The sequence below is a fragment of the Canis lupus genome, chromosome 35, assembly GCF_011100685.1.
Source record: "Canis lupus familiaris isolate Mischka breed German Shepherd chromosome 35, alternate assembly UU_Cfam_GSD_1.0, whole genome shotgun sequence".
In the NCBI taxonomy this organism is placed as follows: domain Eukaryota; kingdom Metazoa; phylum Chordata; class Mammalia; order Carnivora; family Canidae; genus Canis; species Canis lupus.
The window spans coordinates 17,200,836-17,220,885 of record NC_049256.1 but is presented as its reverse complement, the minus strand read 5'-3'; the positions used below and the strand labels follow the sequence as shown (position 1 = coordinate 17,220,885).

At 42.5% G+C, this 20,050-nt stretch overlaps 1 long non-coding RNA gene across 1 annotated transcript; it reads right to left on the bottom strand.

The window, feature by feature from the left end:
• Nucleotides 1-1,346: 1,346 nt before the first annotated feature.
• LOC119867622 lies at nucleotides 1,347-18,402 on the bottom strand. Its single transcript, XR_005384172.1, has 3 exons — nucleotides 18,306-18,402; nucleotides 2,876-2,969; nucleotides 1,347-2,315 (listed from the first exon to the last, which is right to left on the bottom strand). It is a non-coding gene; the product is annotated as an uncharacterized LOC119867622 (long non-coding RNA).
• Between the last annotated feature and the right edge of the window lie 1,648 nt (nucleotides 18,403-20,050).

Genomic DNA, 20,050 nt, shown 5'->3' with positions numbered 1-20,050 from the left:
TTTATGTCTTCATTTAAAAAAAAAAAGATTTTATGCATTTATTTATTCATGGGACACACAGAGAGAGAAAGGCAGAAACACAGGCAGAGGGAGAAGCAGGCTCCCTGCCAACGTGGGACTCGATCCCAGGACTCCAGGATCATGCCCTGAGCCAAAGGCAGACACTCAACGGTTGAGCCACGCAGGCGCCCCAGGGTTATGTCTTCTTGATAACTGGGAAGACATACAAGGAATGGAGACCTCTCTACTCTGCTCCTGAACTTGGTAAAGTATCCTCCCCTACTCAGACATGGGAGTTGCTCCAGTATCATTTTTGTGGTCCTGCTATTACATTTTAAGAATCCCAGGAGAGGGGATCCCTGGGTGGCTCAGCGGTTTAGCACCTGTCTTTGGCCCAGGGCGCCATCCTGGGGTCCGGGGATCAAGTTCCACGTCGGGCTCCTGGCATGGAGCCTGCTTCTCCCTCCTCCTGTGTCTCTGCCTCTCTCTCTCTCTCTCTCTCTGTCTAGGTCTATCATAAATAAATAAATCTTAAAAAAAAAAAAAAAAAGAATCCCAGGAGAGGCCTTCATGTTTTCGGAAAAGCTTGTTGTGGCAAGGGCAATGATATTCTGGAGATGGGGAGAAGGAATTCAGGGGGTGTCAGAAGCAAAGGAAGAGCATGGCCATTAGGGTCTTGGGAATTCTCAAAGAAAGGGATAGAGAAATAAACTCTAAAGGAGCTCCTTCTATTTCTTCTTTCTGACAGAATGAATCAATGCCTCTATTTTTTTCCCACTGAATTCCAAAGCATCCCCCACGGATCAGCATTAGCAGAGTCATTAGACACACCCACATCTGAGAAGCACCTTAATTACAGAGAAGCTCAGAGCATGGTGTCGCAATTGCATCCCCCTCCAATCAGAGAGTGTGTCTGTGTATGTGTACAGAGGGCAAGGGAGAGACTCATCCTCTCTTGTATGAGGATTTTCTTCAGGCCTAAAAATAGGCCCAGCACTGTTTGGCCACTTCTGGGGTTGGGGGTGGGCGGTGTGGATCTCCATCTCTCCAGCCTGCTTGGATAGGACCCCGCACCCCACTACCTCTTCCAATGCAGAGCAACAGGGAAGAGTGTGTGCCCGGCCGGCTCCTTCTAGCTCCAAAATCTGGTTATTTATCCAGCCTCCATCTGTAAAATGGGAGTAATAACAGTGCTGCCTGTAGAGAGGAACTGTGAGAACTGAGCAAGGTAACCCATGCTTAGAGCTCTGCTTGGCTAGTAGCAAACACTCAGGAAATGCTGGTGGTTACTTTATTGTCATCATTTTGTTTTTCTCAGCATTGCTGAGTCCTCCAGTGATGACCGTTTCCTTTAGGAAGCCAACTGCCTGGTCCTAATGGATAGCCAGTTTGAGGATAAATACACACGTTCATCTGAAAGAAAAATTTCCGGGCTTGAAAAATAAATGTTATCCTAGGACAGGGGTTGGCAAACTTTTTCCAGAAAGGGCCAGATAGTAAAGATTCCACACTTTTCAGGTCATCTTGTCTCTGTTGCAATGACTCAACTCCACTGTTTTAGTGCAAAGGTAGCCACAGGCAAATTGTGAATGGATGAGTGTGGCTATGTTCCAATAAAACTTTATTTATAAAAACAGGCAGCCGTTGGCCCACAGCTAGACTTTGCCAGCCCCTGTCCAAAGCTATAAACTCCCAGAGAGAGGAACCAAACCCATCATATTCACTTCTATGTCCTACTGCTCAGCATCGTGCCTACTACATCCTTGTTGCTCACATTCTGATTATTTCTGAGTAAATGAATGAAAACTCCAGAGGGACCCATTTTTCTTTTTTTCTTTTTTAAAACGTTGGACTTTGGCACATCTCTTAGGGAAGTGAAATGCACACTTCTAAGTTCTGCCAACAGATATGACAAAAGGGTTTCGGGGAATAAGATACCATATTCATCTAAGGGGTTCAGGCTCTCCACAAATAAGTGTTACATCCCAAAGAAGAAGAAGGAGAAGGAGGAGGAGGAAGGAGAGAGGAAGGAGAGATGATAATGACCCAGACTCCAGCAATCCCCCTGGAGCTGACATTCTTAAAGCTTTATCTGATTGTCCATTATGGACTTAAATGTGGCACAAATGGTGGGCATCCCCTTTTGCTGGGCAACCCCAAGCCCAAGGAGTGTGAGACCTGAAATTTCCACCACTCTGTCCAGATTCCCTGGAGACAGGAAGCCCAGGCATGAGTCCCCTCTGGAGTCAGACAGGCTCCTGGACCCTGAGAGCTGAAACAAGTGACTCCCTCTCTTTATGCTTTGAGCTCCTCACCTGCAGAAAGGAGACAGTAAAAAAAAAAAATAATAAAAAATAAAAATAAAAAAAAAAAAAAGAAAGGAGACAGTGATGTTAGTGTCTTCTGTGGTTAAGGTGAAGATGATACAAGATGATGCTCAGCATGTTGTCTCATTAACAAGCCCTCAACAAAGATTAGCTTTACTGTTTCTGGACCAACACCTCCCTCCTGTTGAAGACATCGCTTTGGGCAGCCTTGCTATGGTTTTGAACAGACAGTCGCTGCCTAGGAAAGGAGGAGCCTGAGAGGGGGTACTTCCTACTACCCTCCCATCCTTTACTCAACTTCCTTCCTGCTCTTTCCCTCTCCACCTGCTGGTTTGCACATCTGCAGGAAGTAGTGGCAGTACTCTGAACACTTTTAGGAACCAGGACATCCGCTGGAAGCTGGAGAACATACTCCCAAGTGTTCAAATTAGTGAGAAGGGGCACACTCTGAAGCACACTTGAACAAGCAGCAAAGACTGGAGAGACGTGTCCCGTGCTTTCCACGCTTAGCTGGTTTACAAAAGACAAGGGTTCTATTCCTGGCTTACCATGAGCAGGTTCTGAGGCCTGAAGCCACACAGAGCTTCTTCCTCTGCCTCAGTTTCCCCATTGGAGAACAGGAGATAACAATTTTAAGATCATCTGGGGAAAAATGAAAATCCAGGTTAAAGTACTTGGCAAAAATGAAACGTGATTGTCATAGGGCGGCATCACTTAACAATAATAGTTATACAGGTATCAGGATAATGATATAAGCCACTGTAGGTCTAAAATAGTTCTAGAATAGCTCTGCCTGGAGGCTAACTGACCTCAAAGCACCTTCTAACTGATTCTCTATGACTACAATACACCCTCATCGATTTCAGAATAAATGTGGCAGGTGTGGGGGTCGAAGCCCATCTGAATTACTGAAGAAATAGACTTTATTGCAATCGGTCTATCAAATCCAGGCCTTTTAGAAATAATATTAAAAAATGGATGTAGAATAACCAAATGCTCCTATGACACGTTTGCTTAGTAACAGATAAAAATTATTTATAGTTGCTTGTACCTGGGGGGGGGGGGGGTGTTTACAGAGAGTTGCAGGGTACTCGAAAACTATTTATTCTCTTAATGTAAATTTTTGTCTGCAGTCCCTGGCCTGGATCCTGAGGGTGGTGTTGTTTTACTTTTTTAGTTAGGTGTAAAAAAGAAGATAGGAACTCCTTTCATTTGCTTAGCAAGCCCTGTCTTCATAGATACTGCAAATCTCAATCTAAATATTTCCTATCTAAATCACACAGCTTCAAATTTATGGAATCTGCATCCCTAATGTCCAGGGCCCCAGACTGCCATGCAGATTCACAGGAGGGCTGAAGTCTCAGCCCTGGGCCTTTCGGGGAGCAGGTGTTGGTACACAGAGGGATCTTTCCCTTGCCACTCCACCCTGACCACAGTGCGTGTTTGGCAGCCAGGTTACGTATAAAACCTTGCAATCTCTGACTGGCTAGGAGAAAAAGCAAATAAAGTTAAGTGACCTACTAGCCCGTGTTTGGATGAGGACTTTAGTCAAGGTCCAGAACTTTCGGTGGGAGGTCAGTCGAAAGCCAAGGGGCTGTGATTGAGCTCACGTAGTTTATCCCTTCAATGGAAGTTGCCCATTCATGGGGGTGACCTCTGTATTGATCAGACTGAGGTTTATAGGGAACAAGGACAGGTTCAAAGCAGAAGGGTAAAGGCCAATGAAGCAACCTCCCGTCCCAGGGCTGTGTGCTGGGGAAGAAGGTGGTATGGCGGGGCTGGCCAATGCACACTTAAAAGAAGTTCAGCCAAGAATCAAGATAGGACAGGTGTCTGGCCAGCGAGAGCAGGGACCATCCAGGCTCCACCAGAAGATTGCTGACTGTCACGATCTTGTGACCCTCGCTCCAAGCCCAGACCCCTGTTACCCTCAAGAAAACGAATAAACGAATGAATAAATATTTGTTTCTGGGTTGAATGAATAGAAGTTTCCAGGCCACACAAAGTTATGTGTGGGAAAGTCTGGGACAAAGCACATTTACGATAGTAGCAGCAGAGATAATGAGACAGTATGCCTCCTTTCTGAAATTGCTTGCCTTGGGGCCCAGGTCCTAAATGTCCAAGGGTCCACCCCTTGTTCAAAGGAGAGCCCACCACGATGGCTCTTCTGAGATGCAACCCTTGTGATCTTTTTTTAGGGGTCTCTTACCTTGCAAGTGGAAATTATAATTTTTTTTAAGCTGGTGGTACACCAGTGGCAGGCAGGTTTGCTGAAAGTCATCCACTTTTTAGGATCAGCCAAATATTAGCTTGCATCCAGTAGATGGCACTTGGATAATGAAAGCCCCTGAACTCCTTGTGGAATTTGATAATGGCTTTTTAAATTCATGTAAACTTTTAAAATACGATGAATCAAGCCACAATCCATAATTGTGGTTATGGATGGTCTTGGATATAAATAACACCATCACTCCCTGAAGGCTCCTGCTTTCAGTCTGAAATTCAGGAAGAAGAGCAATTTTCTGCGAAAATCTAAGGCAGGCACAATTGTTCTGAGTCCTGAAGAATCCTGAAAGAAATAAGGTCACAGGGCCTTCCCTGGTGCTATGATGTTTATGTTCAGTGATTTCTTTCTCTCCTATTAAATGTACCATCTGGAAGCAAGCTTACCATCTGGAAGGACTCTAAGTAGATTCCAGATGGATCTCCCTTTGATCCAATCGATATAGACAGGAGAACACCGAGAACAAACTCTATTCTATGTTTCGAGTAGGCTGCTATATTTCAGAGCGTGGGCTAACCAACCAAGCCCCACACTGACACATTAGGAGCAGGCATTGCAAGAAGACAGGGCGAGCCCTGAGACACAGAAACGGCTGCAGAGAAGGGCCAGGAGGGACAGGTCAGAGGTTGAAGACACCCAAAGTCCTTGCAACACTACAGGTCACTGCCTCAGAGGATGGTGTCATCATTTCAGGCTTTGCTTTCTTTCCCCAAAAGGTCGCGGTCTATTTTCACTTGTCTGGCACATTTGAGAAAAGAGGAAGAAAAAAAAAAGTTAAAGATTAGCTCAACCTTTTCTCCCTGTGGCTGTGCCAAGCTGCTACACTCACGGTGCTACAGAGTGGAGGGATAGAGTCAAGTGCAAGGTGCCTGGTGTTTCTTCTGAGCAAGCCAGTGGCCCCAGAGCTGAAACCAGAGAACCGAGATGCGATCACCCAGTGACAAGAAGGAGGGAAAGGCTGAGGAAATGTGGACGGCAACTCTGCCCTGACATGTGAATGAGAATCTCTACCTCATGGGGTTGTTGGAAGGAACAGAAGCATGCAAAGCACCTGATAAAATACAGAGCATGTAGTAGATGCTCAGTAAAACCGTAGAGTTGGTTTTCTTTCTTCCTCTTTTTTAAAAAAAATTTTTTTAATTTATTTATTCATGAGAGATATAGACAGAAAGGCAGAGGGAGAAGCAGGCTCCCTGCGGGGAGCCCGATGTGGGACTTGATTCCAGGACCCTGGGATCACACTCTGAGCTGAAAGCAGGTGCTCAACCACTGAGCCACCTAGGCACCCCCTCTTTCTTCTTTTTTTAAAGTTAAACAATGCCTACCAGGCATGGTTTACAAAATACGTTTAGAACACTCCTATCTTTGAGTGTCATGAAACCTTTGTCTCAATACTGTTTTACTCACCAAGATGAGAGTCTTAATGAATGGTCCAGAGTTGCACATCCAATAAAGGGAGAGCTCATACATGGAAGTGATGGGATCATAGTCTCACTTCAACTGGCCCTTCCCTGTACCAGGTGCATCAACCTTTTATGGCTTCAATGCTTTTCCTTCCTTCTTCTATGAGTTTACTACGGTTCTGCATCTATGATCTTAGAAGTGATACAAATACAGAGACATTGTAGTATTTTTTTCAGGAGCACCTCATTTTGGGATTGTTCTCAATGGTTGTATATGTAACATTGAGCAAACCTTTCTGATTATTTGGAGACACAATTAGTTGTGTGTGAGTGTCTGTGTTTCTACTCTGGGCTGAAATACAAGCATTTAAGCCCTGATATTATCCAGAAAGAGAATAATCACTGCTGTAATTCTATGCTACACATAAAATTTAGTATGCTCTACATTTGGTAAATTGCACATAAAGCAAAATACTTATGGTATTTAGTGTAGATAGATGATGGTGATACATAATCCAAATTAGAAAAGGAAAAAAGAAAATACCCTAAAGAGGGAAAAAAAGGTATCTTTTTCATGTTTTATGATTATCCAATGTTGGGTTATATGGTTCTAATTTGTTCCTATAATTTTACTAAGACTTCTGGGTATTCTCCTCATAAAGCTCTATTTATGAAGAGCTTAAAAAAATTAAAAAGTGAACCCTTTTCAAGGGAGAATTTTTCTATGTGATTGGTCATAGTCTAATTTTTGCCCAAAAGATGGCTTTCTTCCAGTCCTGCTTAGCTATTGGAACAAACCTGGGTACCTCAGCCACAGAACTGTATTTTGTCTAATAAAAACATTGTGGAATTTCCATAACATATTTCAATACCCAGGAGATTTCCATTTCTTTATTTATTTGTGTGTTTATTTAGTTATCCAACCCTATTTCTGAAAGACATAATAAAAAAAACAGAAGATAACACCAGGGAGGTATATATTGAAATCGCCCTGTCCCATGGTCCTTGGTGTATGTGCCGAGGAACAAATGTGCCCTGTCAGTCTTGGCATGTGATACACCATAGGCTCTTTGCACAAAGTTGAGAGACCCAGAGGTCAGTGGCTCCTGGTGGGAAAAACACGATTTGGCACCATAGCTTTCCCTTCCTTCTCTGGGAGTGGGGGTTTAATTAACCATGTTGGAAACGTAAGCTAAACACAGATACCGTCGCAGTAGGAGGCAGCAGCATGAAGGCCCAACCTTGGGTTTTGGGCCTTAAGCCAATAGGTATTCAAGAGAAAAATGGTGCCATCTGCCCAGCTCCTCTGGGGATTGCTATGGCCAGGCGACTCACCATGCGGTGTTGGTGCTTCCCTTCTCTCGTGAATTAAGATTCGTTATGAGTGCCTCTTGATCTCTTGTCACCTCATAACACATGGCAAACAATATTTGAATAAGGACCCTGGGGAATATGTATGCAGTCCCTAGAGTAGAGGTACTAGTTCAAAGAGCTTAGTCCTTTCCTCCTCCTACTCACAATGGCTAAAAGAGACTTATTTTATTTTTCATTTATTTAATTCCAGTGTAATTAACATAGTGTACAATATAATGATTCAGCAATTCTTTATATGACTCAGTGCTCATCTTCATAAATGTACTCTTGATTCCCTTCACTTGTTTACTCCAGACCCTCACCTGCCTCCCCTCTGTTAACCACCAGTTTGTTCTCTGTTGGTTAAGAGTCTGGTCTTTGTGTTTGTCTCTCTTTTATTGTTGTTTTTCGTTTTGTTTCTTAAATTCCACATTATAAGTGAAATCATTATGGTATTTGTCTTTCTCAGACTGACTTATTTACAATGAAGAGACTAATTTTCCTGGTGGTCCTATAACCCGTTCCTGGTACACTGGAAGGCAACTGCAAATTTGGGCCCCCGAGGAGGAAGGAAGAGAGGACAAACATGTAAATGTCTCATTACAATGCAAGTTAGTATTGGAAATACTATCAATAATCTCTGTCGTTATCATGTTTTAATGACTCCTTTCAACTTAAAATATATACTAATCTTGGGCAAAATATAGTAAAATATATACTAATCAAGTTCGAGAGAGGAGACACAAAATTGCCACTGGCTACCACTGGCAGTTTCTTACAGTCATCAAGACATTCCAAAGTCTGGTCTTCAGCTTTGAAGATCTGGACATTTTATTTTATTTTTTTCAACATACCTAGATGCAGGAGGTCTGGTTCACATGAACCAACCTCATAAGAGACTGATGCATAAACCATAACATCAATTTTAAAAGTTTTTAATGGAAGCTATTTTTTTCTTATGGCTGAAATTTTAAAGTTTATCATCTAGATCACCCATTTCTCAATGTCAGAAATGTCCGTTTGGATCCAGAAGATTGTTTAGGAGCACAGAATCAGAACAAAAAGGGATGGCTGGATTGTCTTTAGAAATACTTTAACTAGGCCATGGATGGACTATCCTTGCCTTACCACGGAGTAGTCCTCTGTCGTGATCATGATGCTCATAACTCCGAGATCCAGTGTCTCAGTCTTTGGATAACTAAATAAACACAATTTTTACCTTCTAACTTCCACTTCTAAAAAATCTAAGTAGGTCATATTTTATGGACAATATAACATATCAGCTTAGTAAAATCACACTCTAGTCCTGTCCTGAAATTATGATCAAATCATTTTAAGTGATATCAATGGTTTTTCAGAACTTTCTTTCTTTCTTTTTAAAAAAAATATTTTGTTTATTTATTTGACACACAGAGAGAGTGTGTACAAGCAGGGGAGGGGCAGAAGGAGAGAGAGAAGCAGACTCCCCACTAGGCAGGGATGCTGATGTGGGGCTCAATCCCAGGACCCCAGGATCACAACCTGAGCTGAAGGCAGATGCTTAACCGACTGAGCCACCCAGGTGCCCCCAGACTTTCTTTTTTTAAGTGATTCCTACTGTTGGCCTTATCAATTCTGTACAGATTCTGAGTGTTGTCATGTCAATTGTCAATATTTTCAAGTTCAAGGGGACACTTTACTTCACTTTGCTTTACCAGCATCCTTTGGTGATAGGTGGTGAGAAACGATAATAAGATCTACATTCACCTGAATATATGTGGGTCAGCACTTTCTAATAAAAATTTCAGAAGTTTAAAAAAAGCTATAGCTATAGCTCCTCAATTCAGCTTACTTAGGGAAAAGACTAACTTGATTTAGCAAAAGTCTTAATCACAGCTTTTTTTTTTTTTTTTTAAGCTCTGATTTAATGAAAAGGAGTCTGAATTAGAATGAGTTCTCTATTCTAGTTCCCTTTCCATTCACTTTGGCCAAGACCACTAACCTCTCCAGGTCTGTTTCCTCATTTGTTTTAAAACCAGAGACTATAGAGCCCACTTGTCTCTAGGGGCCCTCCCAGTGTTAACTATCTTTAATGCGTGTATTTGTAGCCTTCAAGGAAAAAACAAAACAAAACAAAACAAAAAAACCCCTAAACTACCCGTTTTTCAAGCCAGTAAGAGTACTTTGTACTAATTTGATGATCCTGCCCCAGTGAAACACAGTTTTCATTCCTGAAACTCTTAGAAGTTTAATGACAAAAAAAAATATATATATATATATATATATATATATATATATATATAAATTTCAAAATTAGTTCTATGTCTGCCTTTAAAAATATACAGCAGGGATGCTGGGTTGCTCAGTGGTTGTGCATATGTCTTTGGCTTAGGTCGTGATCCCAGGGTCCTGAGATCGAGTCCCGCATCAGGGTCCCTACAAGGAGCCTGCTTCTCCCTTTGCCTATGTCTCTGCTTCTGTCTCTGTGTCTCTCATGAATAAATAAATAAAATCGCAAAAAAAAAAAAAAGAATATACAGCATCTCTGGGGTGCCCAAGTGGCTCAGTCAGTTAAGCATCTGACTCTTGGTTTCAGCTCAGGTCATGATTTCAGGGTCCTGGGATGGAGCCCCAGATTGGGCTCCCCATTCAGCGAAGACTCTGCTTGTGGATTCTCTTCTCTCTCTGTTTCACCTCCTGCTAGTGCATTCTCTCTGTCATCTCTCTAAAATTAATAAATAAATCTTAAAGAAAAAAAAGGAAATACAGCATCTCAAGTTGGGCTTGAATGAATGCTGGTTGTTCAAAAACCTTCATTGATCACATATTATTTACTTGGGTTTGGGAAGTGAAGGGGAACCACAAAGGTGAAAACAGTGTGGTCCCTGCCCTCAGACTTCAGACATAGCAGGGGAGACAGCATATGCACATCTACTCTGTGATATGGTACCAAGTGGATCCACTTATATGAAGCCCCCAAAGAATAGAGCAATTAATTCTGCCCAAAAAGGAAAGGGAAAAAGAATTCTTTCCAGAGAAAGTGACATGGAACCAAGCTTTAAAGGATAAAGTAGAGAAAAAGAGTAGGGTTGGAGCATGGAGCAGGGTGGTCTGGAGGGTGAGGTGGTAGGGGGGATAATTGCCCTAAGATGTGGCTGGAAATGTGAATAGGAATGTAAGCAAGCTTTGAATGATACACAAAAGTATTTGGACTTTATCTGTAACCAGGAGAGTTCCATGGTCAGATTAGTATCTGGAGGAGGCCAAAATGCTGTAGAGGGAAGTTTTGACCAAGGAAAATCTGGAAGCAAGGTTATTATAATACACCAAGCGGCAAGGAATGGGGGCTTGTTCTAAGATGGTTAGAACAGGAAGACATGGATTTGGAAGAGAGCACAGAGGAAGAGGAACATTCAGGAACAGGAACTTGACAGTTCATTGCATGTGGGAGGTGACACGTAAAGGTGAGGGCATGAAAACAAGACTCAGGTTTTTTATTAGATTGGTGCTACCCAATGGGCAGTGGTCTTTATGCTTACAGACACTCTAATCTGTGCCATACAAACAAGCAGTGGTTGCAAAAGATGAGTGAACTTCCAACAAGCTGCATTTGGATAATCATGAAGGCTCTATAATAAAACCCACAAGCAAAAGGATTCTTAGTGTCTACAGACTTTTACATGGCTCTGAGTTATTAACTACCGAAGAAAATCAAAATGACCAAAAGAATGTTGAGCTTTTGCAAAAATGTGGTTTTGAGAGTTTGAAGTTATATTTTGTTTAAGGTTATATTTATTTGTTTGCTTTGTGTGGGTCATTTGGGGGGGGGGGGTGTTTAGTGTTTTTCACATGCAACTTTGTTTGCCTAAGACATTGACCTTAAAATGGAAAAGATGCAGTAATAGCACATCAGGGTGGACAAACGAAGGAGAAGCAACCAAAGCTGGGAGGCCAGCTCCATACACTAATAGGCCCTCTTGCCTCCAGGGAAAATTACTACAGGGCAAGTACACTGCAGCATGCGTTAAAATATTTTGCATTTTTACACCCAAACAAGATACAAAATAGATTATTTTAAAATTAATTTTGCCATTGACATGTAATAAACCATTCTCTAAGTGACTGTTCTGAGTGATTGTTCTAACAATCCTTATTATCCAGCTGAATCTCACCAACAGTGAGGATTATCGTTTCTATTTAACAGGTGAGAAAACGTGACGCATAGAGAGGTTAAATAACTTACCCAAGATCATTAAGCTCACAAACAGAGGGACTAGGGTTTGGGCCAGGCAATCCAATCCCAGAACTTATGACCTTAACCTCTCTGCTCTGTTACCTCCAATTAAATACAACTAAATATTTTGCAATATTTGCAAGTAATAAACAATTAAATGTAGAACATTTGCTGACATGGGGAAGTGTATAACCTACTATTTTGTGAGCCAACAAAGCTGTAAAACTATGTATGGGGTGACATAATTCTAAAAATTATATTACATATATAATACATGCATATACATCATAGGCATAGAAAAAATATATACATCCATAGTTTAACAGTGAGTATCTCTGTGTGGTGAAATTATTGGTGATTTTTATTCTAGTTAATAATTTTCTGCATTTCTCAGATTTTCTAAGATCAATTTTAAAAAGTTGTATTTGAACTTCCAGTTGCCAGGCCAACCTGTAAAGAGCTTGAAAGTTGTCCCCCCTGTCCTCACGACAAAAAAAGAAGTGGATCAAGCTAAAATTCACTGACTCTTCTGAGATCCACCAGAGAATTGAGGTCACAGAGCAAACTGCTGCCCTCCCCAAACTGGAGAGACAGATGGGCAGATACAGAGCATCACAGCTGACATGGAAGAGAAATCTCCAACTGGAGCCAGTATCTGTAGGAATAGTTGAAAGGAATACCTTGTAGGAATACTAGAGGCTCAGTGTATCTTAGCTTGAGAGCTAAGAATGTCTAAGGAGTCCCGTCCTAGAGGTCCTCCTAACACTTCCCCGAATTTTAAACTCCAGGAGCCGTACCAGGGTCACATTTGTGAAGATGGGTGGAAATTCCCTTCTAGCTTCTGGCTGGGGGTTGGGGGTGGGAGGAGTAAACATTTTGAAATAAACCCAAAGCATTCTGTTCTCCTTCAAAAAGCCTGCCCTCAAGAGAAACTGTTTAACCAAATGTAACCAACAGGTGCTTTACAGAACATAACCATCCCCCCGGAAGGGAAATACCCAACTCCTGGCCCCTCTAGCCTTTGACATGGGGGAAGGGAAATACCCATCTCAGGCTCCCTGGAAGGCAGACCTAATGACAGGACTGCAGAGCACTTCCCCTGCCCCCACACCTTACCACCACATCAGTTAGGGCTTCTGTATAATAATGGGTGATGACAACTAAAAGACCTGCAAGCCTCAGACCCTATTTAAGAAGTCTCTAGGAAATCCCAAAGACAGCAGGGCAGACAAAATAAAGACACCAGAGGAAACTTCACACCACAGCTACAGCAAAGAGCAAACATAGCCTAACTGCTGGCCAGATGCCCATAAAATCTCATGTTAAAAGTCTAGCCATCCCAGTTTCTTTCACCCCATAGAGCATGTACAGCTTTCTTTCTTTTTCTTTTAAGATTTTATTTATTTATTCATGAGAGACATACAGAGAGAGGCAGAGACATAGGCAGAGGGCGAAGCAGGTTCCCTGCAGAGAGCCCGATGTCAGACTCTATCCCAGGACCCCGGGAACACGTCCTGAGCCAAAGGCAGATGCTCAACCACTGAGCCAGCCATGTACCCCATGTTCAGCTTTTGACAAAAAAATTACATAGTTTAAAGGAAAAACCAGGGTCTGAAGAGACCAAGCAAGCATCAGAACCAGACTCTGGCATGCCAGAGAGTTGAGGATGATCAGAATAGGGATTTAAAAATAACTGTGATTAATATGTGAAGGGCTCTAACAGGAAAAGGAGAAAACATGAAAAGAACAGATGGGTGATGTAAACAGAGAGATGAAAACTCGAAGAAAGAAGCAAGAGTAAGTGCTAGAAATAAAAAAAAACACCATAATAAAAATGAAGAATGTCTTTGATGGGCTCGTCAGGAAACTGGACATGGCTAAGGAAAGAATCCATGAGCTTGAAGATATGTCAGTAAAAACTTCCAAAGCTGTAATGCAAAGAGAAAAAAATTAAAAAGACAGAACAGACTACCCAAAAGCTGTGTGACAATTACAAAAGGTTTAACATGCATGAAGAGGGAATACCAGAAGGAGAAGAAAGAAACAGGAAAAAAATTTAAGTAATAACAACTTGATAATTTTCCAAAATTAATAACAGACTCCAAATCGTAGATGTAAGGAGATGAGAGAACACTAAGCAAGATAAATACCAAAAAATCTATGCCTAATGTATATCATATTCAAATAGCAGAAAATCGAAAACAAAGAGGAAATCTTGGAAGAAGCCAGAAATTTTTTTTAAAAACCTACCTATAGAGGAGTAAGGACAAGAATTATATCAGATTTCTTTTTTAGAACCCATGCAAGAGGAGAGTGGAGCGAAATACTTAAAATGTTGAGAGAAAAATCTACCAACCTAGGATTCTCTATCCAATGATATGATCCTTCAAAAGGGAAGAAGTAATGACTTTCTGAGACAAATAAAAATTAAGGAAATTTGTCACAAGTAGACCTGCCTTGCAAGAAATGTTATGAGACATCCTTCAGAAAGACTGAAAATGATCCAGGTCAGAAACTTGGAACTGCATAAAGCAAGGAAAAGCATCAGAGAAGGAATAGATGAAATAAGCCAAGAGCCCATACTCACACTGAAGATGCAGGAGCCCAGAGTCACCTACCATTGTCACCACCACTGCCCAAATCAGAGCTCCGTGAGGACAGGGAACACTCTGTCTCTACAGTTGCTGGAACTGCCCTGCCCCAATAGGCTCCCAGAAGCTTCATTAGAAGCAAGACACACAAAAAAAATAGCTTCTTCTCTCTTTAGTTAATCTCCCACAAATAATCAGAATGGTGTACTTTCTTGGCCACCAGGCACCATCCTCACCCTTTGACCATATAATCAGAGTAGTAGCAACATCATGCATCTGCCTTGCAGCATGCAACTATTCCTATTAAGATGAAGACACCCTCACCTTCTTCCTAAAAAGAGAAAGTGCAAAATCATTTCCACTACCATAGTTACATCTGGGAGATATAAATTCTGCTTCTAGAAGTAATATCCAGTTTCAGCCACAGTCCTAATCATTATATTCTATTATCAAAAGACTAAATTGTAGGGGCACCTGGGTGGCTCAGTGGTTGAGCCTTCAGCTCAGGGCATGATCCCAGGGTTCTGGGATGGAGTCCCGCATCGGGCTCCCCTCAGGGAGCCTGCTTCTCCCTCTGCCTACATCTCTGCCTCTCTCTGTGTGTCTCTCATGAGTAAATAAATAAAATCTTTTTAAAAAAGACTAAGTTGTAAAGTTAACCACCAGCAAAACTGACAGACCTATAGCTAGAGTGACCAGTACAAACAAGAGAGAAGACTCAAACAACCACCAACATTCTCTATATAAAATAGGAAAAAGAAAGGAGGAAAAAATATTGGTTGTACACACTTAAGTATTGTGGGTTGAATTGTGTTCTCCCTCAAGAAGTCCTAGGCTCCAGAACCTGTGAATGTGAACTTACTTGGGAATCAGGGCTTTGAAGATATATTCCAGTTAAGAGTATAGGTGAAGACACACACGGATGGAAGAGGCCATGGGACGGTGGAGAGAATTATGAATCAAGGAAGGCCGAGGATTGCCTGTGACCACCAGAAGCTGGAAGAGATGAGGATGGGCTCTTACCTAGAGCCTTCAAAGGGAGGATGGCCCTGCTGACACTTTGATTTCAGATTTCTAGCCCCTGAGAAGGATGAAAGAATAAATGTGTCTTGCAAAACAGAACAAAGCAAAACTTGTATTTACAATTTTTAAAAAGCACCGCACCCCCCCCCCCCCCATCCCAATCCCCAGTTGTCCTTGCCTCGAAGGAGCAGCTGGGACACAGTTGGGCATCTGGAGCGCCTCCCCTGGTTGAAACTCACTTGGAGCATGTTTTGTTGTTGTTATTGTTTTAATTTATTTATTCATGACAGAGAGAGAGGCAGAGACACAGGTGGAGGGAGAGGGAGAGAAGCAGGCTCCACTCAGGGAGCCGGACGTAGGACTCGATTCCGGGTCTCCAGGATCACATCCCAGGCCAGAGGCGGCGCCAAACCACTGGGCCACTGGGGCTGCCCAGGAGCATGTTTTTCATGAACTGACTCAGTCGTGCTTTTTATTCCCTAATACGCACTATCCTGACTTTGTTCTTCAAATATGCATCTAGTTTTCAGGTAAGTGCTTAGCTACTATAGTATTTAGAAATTTAGATTTATTTATTTATTTGTTTGTTTGTTTGTTTGTTTGTTTAAAGTTTTATTTATTTATTCATGAGAAACACCGAGACAGAATCAGAGACACAGGCAGAGGGAGAAGCAGGCTTCCTGCAGGGAGCCAGATGTGGGACTCGCTCCCAGGACCCCAGGATCAAGATCTGAGCAAAGGCATACACTCAATCACTGAGCCACCCAGGTGCCCCTAGATGAAAATATTTGAATAGTTTTTAAAAGTATTTAATTTTGTCTATGAATTTATGTGATCCACTATTTCTTTTGGTTGGGTGTTGTTTTTTGTTCTTTGGGGGGAGAGGCCCATCTAATTCTTACCTATATTAGGGTCCCAGCAGGAAGCAAGTGACATCTTAACTTTGGGATAATTTGAGAAGGTGTATGCAGGGTGTGGGAAAAAAACAAAAGATAGATTGCATAGAATCCTGTGACCCGTTACAGCCAGCACCACCACTAGGACCAAAGGGACACATGATATTTAAATGCAAGAACATATCTTAGAACAAATATTTGGATCCCACCATGTAGTAGAACACAGGGTGCCGGCTGCAGAGGATAGAGTACTACACGCTCTCCTCCCTCCTCATGGGACTTTACAAGCAGGTGGGAGACACAGACACTCAGCAAATGACTACACAAATTAGTATCACAGACAGTGGGTGAGTTCTATGAATGAAAAGTGGAGGAGGCTATGAGATACTTGAGCCGAGATGGGACCTGGCTCCCACCATCAGGAAAGGCTTTTCTGAGAAAGTGATGTTCAAGCATCTGAGATCTGCAGGATGCAGGAGAGTTTCCAGCTACAGGAGTGGGCAGGGAGGGACACGTGTGAGAGACGGTGGGAATGGTGCCGCGGAGACCCTGACACTGGAAAGGACATGGATATGGATCATCAGAAGTTCCAAGAGAAGCCCCATAAGTTTGAAGCTCATGCCCATGAGGGTAAGGAAAGAGATGTGGAGCTGGAAAATGCGAAGGGACCAAATCAAGCCGAATCTCTAAGGTTAGATTGGAGATTTGGAATCATATGAAGGGACAAAAAAGAAAAAAAGATTTTAAATGGGGATGCCAGGATCTGTCTGCATTTCTAAAAGATTCTTAAAGACAAGGGCTGTATTTTGCCCATTTTCTAATCCTGTGGGGTAACCTTACACGGAATTGATGCTTAACATATTTATTGAACTGCATTTCAATTCTGTGAGAATGGTGTTTTGGAAATTGTGTATAGTAGTAAAAATTAAAGGAGGGAGTATGGAATTAAATTTGGGACTAAGCAATAGTTGCTTCTTTCTGGAAATCTATTTTCTCTGATTACTCTATGTCAGGGTCACAGAAAATGAAAAAAAAGATGCAATTGCTTAAAACCACATAATATCAGCATGGAGAAAAAGGTATTTCTCACGGATACCGGTTAAAACCATCCACTATGAAATCAGACTGTAGGAATTTGAATCCCAGTTTACTTGCTGTGGGTCCTTGAGCAAGTTACTTAGCCTCTCTGTGCTTCAGTTTTCTTAACTGTGAAAAGAGATTAGAGCAGTGCCTCGTTCATCTCTTTGTTGCGCGATTACATGAGAATACATTAAAAGCTTGTCAAAGACTGTTGGGCACCGTTAAGTGCTCAATGAATGTCACCTATTACTAATTGCATACAAATTTCATGGTGTGTACAGAGAAGTTGCTTTCCCCAACTGTAAAATAATTTGCTCTTTAAGATGTTCCCATTTCTTGGTTCTTAACAGTAGCTGTTGCTTATGTGCTCATAATAATTATACAATGGCAATATGACTTTTACAGAAATGTTTAATGCATCAGGGTTTGGTCGGGCTTATTACACCAAGTAATAAGATCTCTCCCTAATAGTAAATTGTTTTCTGATATGTTCTGGATAATGCCCTTTAAGAAAGGCTTAATGCTAACGACACATAAACCCATGGCACATCATTTTCCTTGATTTCCAGGTGATTAGAAGCGTTACTAATCACGTCTGGAGTTCACATACAGTCAGAGTCTTTATTTTTTTTCCTCGTGTCCATATGCCAACTTGCAGAACACTGTGCATTTAAAGATTTTTTTCATCCCCATACTCTCCCTATATATTTATAAGTGAAAAATATACACATCAGTGTATGAACACTCATGCAGATTGGTCATCAAGGCTCATGGAGGTTAAAAGTTATCCTTTAGCTCGGTAGACAAGATATTCATTCTCCTTCTCCTAGCTACAAAACAAGATTTCCAGTCTGTCAATTTCATAAATCATTCTCCAACTAGTCCATGACAGATAAAGATCAAAGAACAAGTTAGCACTGAACTGGTTACAGATTAGAAGTCAGTTGACAACAGGCCCCATTGTTTTTTCTGTAATGTACCCCAAATGGGGACGCTTTTGTGCATGGGTGAGCATGCCCATACTTGTTGACAGAATTATTTTTAGAAAGTAATGCTTTCCCATTTATAAAACCCAGAGAGAGGCTGCTGAATGTGTAGGCAGCAGTTCTCAACTCTGGCTGCGGATCAAAATTACCTGTGCGGCTTTGAAAAGTTTGCAGATCCCATGACCTCACTCTAGATCCATGGTTCTCAGCCGGGGCTGCACATGTGAATGGCCCCGGGGAGGTTTTGAAAACGAGGATCCCTGCCAGGAGGCCCCACCCCAGCCCAATTGCATCAGAATCTCTGGGGGTAGGGCCTAGAGAGAGGCATTCCTTCATCAGCTCTCCGGGTGATTTCTAATATATAGGCCAGGCCTGACAACCACTCTTCTAGATGGGTTGAATTAACTTACTCATTTAACAAACATGTTCTGGTGGCTGCTATAGGCAAGGCATTGCTGGCAACAGAGCAGTGAAAGAAATAAACACTCCCTGCCTCTCCCGGGATTAGAAATCGAAATCAAAATTTTCAGAGTTGGGGCCTGCCTAGGCATCTGAAATTTCTAGAAGCTAATCAGCCAAGACTGAGAATCAGGGAGTAGCAGAAAGAGCAGGGAGTCTGATAGCTGTGTTTGAATCTTGGCTCCTCTGCTTATTGGCTCTTTGATCTTGGGTAAGTTATGTAACTGTTCTAAGCCTCTGCTTCCTTATCTTTAAAATGGTGGAAAGCAAATCTTCTACTCTAAGGCTGTTATGAGCTTTAAATGAGAATTTTAAAAAATTGATAGAAAACCTTAGTGCAGTGGCTGGCACCTCCTAGACTTTCAGTAAACGTTAGTTTTCTCCCTTTGTCCTTAGAGCAATATGTGTGCTCAGTCCATATGATGTACCATTGAAATATGACAGACACACTGGCCACGGCTTTCCTGGAGTTATGGTGTAATAAACAATTAGACGCCGCGTCATACCAGAGCTATGCCTAGGTGGGTGCTATCGGCTTCCTTTATTGCTGCAGGGGTTCTGGATGGAGAGAAATAATCACTGAAAGTCAGGAGGCAGAGATTTCCTAAAGAGGGGGGAATTTGAGAAGGGGCTTCGAGGGGTGTAGGTTCTGCCACAAGAGGAGGGGGGCTGGTTTTGCTAGCTGGGGAAACAGCAGAGCAATGGAAACTTCTAGATGCTACTTGAAGGCAGGTCATGTTTAAAGAAGACAGTCACCTTCTCAACGTTATTTGACACGTGTCTACGCATGTCCCCACTCGGGAAAGCGCAGTTGGGCTTTCTACCAATATCTGCGTGAATAGCAGCAGCCGACGGGTTCTGTGTGTTCAAGAATGTGGATGAGGTTTATGTTTTTAAGGACACATCCATTTGTTTCATATGCACATTCCTCAATATGTTATTTAGGACAACTTCGCGGGCATCTATTTATTTTTACTTGCATTCTCCTGGGTGTGTGTGTAGGGTGGGGGTGGGGGGTTGGAGTGTGTGTGTGGGGGGGACCAGCGTGCTTCTTAGACACAACTCACCAGCCTAATAAGTAACAATGAATTTCCACAGCACGAGGAACAAAGAGCTGAATCAAGATGACATCATCCGTCTCCTAGTGAGTTTTCATTCACGTTGACGTTTAAGTCCTGCTAGAGGTTTGCCCAGAGTATTGGTCCCTGACCAATTGCACGCGGCCGGAGAGAGTGGGATCGTTTGAAAGCAAGCCTGTCTGGCGGCTGTGTGAGCAAGACCGAGAGCGAGAGAGCACCTCGCGGGAGCCGCCTCCGCGGGGGGAGCCCCCCAGCCCCCCCCCCCCCCCCACGGCCCCCGGGCCTCCTCGCGGCCTCCCACCCGCCCGGGCTGACCTACTTTGGAAATGGTGTGAACTCGGCTGAGCGCCAAGGAG